Below are 680 nucleotides of genomic sequence, written 5' to 3'. Positions count from 1 at the left end.
CCTTCCCGAGCCCCGGACGGGTACGGGGAGCTCTGCACCAGCCCTCCCTGCACCCACTCTCTCCCCAGGCTCCCTTCGACCCCACGGGACCCCCGCCAGCCCACGCCGAGGGAACTGGGGCCATAACATTGCCATGTTAGGAGGCGGCTGTGCTTCCCAGCACGGGCTGCACGCTTGAGCCCCGTCCAGGGGAGCAGATGTGGGAACTGGCTGTGCCCAGTTCTCAGGATGGAAATGGATTTTTCCTTCTCCACACACCCCCCCTCCTCCCCCAGCATCAATCACTTTTTCTGTTTGGTTTTAGCCAAACCAGAGGGTAAAAAAAAAAAAAAAAAGCTTCATAATGCAAGTAACATGAGCTGTGAGTCCCGGTCCCAAATTCGTGGCCGGCGCTGGCCAGGTGCTGCCCCACGGCCCTGCCTGCAGCCCCGTGCCCCCCCATTTGTTTTGGGGCCCCAGAACTGCCTGTCCCCACGTTCGGGTGGGCTTCATCTGGGCTAAGACAAAGCCCAGCAAACCACGCATTGCTGCGCTCGCCCCAGGACACACAACGTGGGGCGTCCGCTGCCGCTTTGGGACGTGTCCACAGAGGTGACCGACCATCCCTGGGGCTTGGCCGCTCACTGCAGACCAGTTACAGGGATTATTGCCCCTCTGTTTGCAAGGGCTACTGCTGCCCT

The 680-nt window shown here is 61.0% G+C and overlaps 1 protein-coding gene across 1 annotated transcript in view; it reads right to left on the bottom strand.

The window, feature by feature from the left end:
* The window catches only part of ABR (active BCR-related), a gene marked incomplete at its 5' end in the record, with an annotated part of 3,630 nt that overhangs the window by 844 nt on the left and 2,106 nt on the right, over positions 1 to 680 (bottom strand). The window lies entirely within an intron of this gene.

The sequence above is a fragment of the Pterocles gutturalis genome, unplaced genomic scaffold, assembly GCF_000699245.1.
Source record: "Pterocles gutturalis isolate BGI_N339 unplaced genomic scaffold, ASM69924v1 scaffold32103, whole genome shotgun sequence".
Classification (NCBI taxonomy): domain Eukaryota; kingdom Metazoa; phylum Chordata; class Aves; order Pterocliformes; family Pteroclidae; genus Pterocles; species Pterocles gutturalis.
This window is presented reverse-complemented; position numbering and strand designations above follow the sequence as displayed.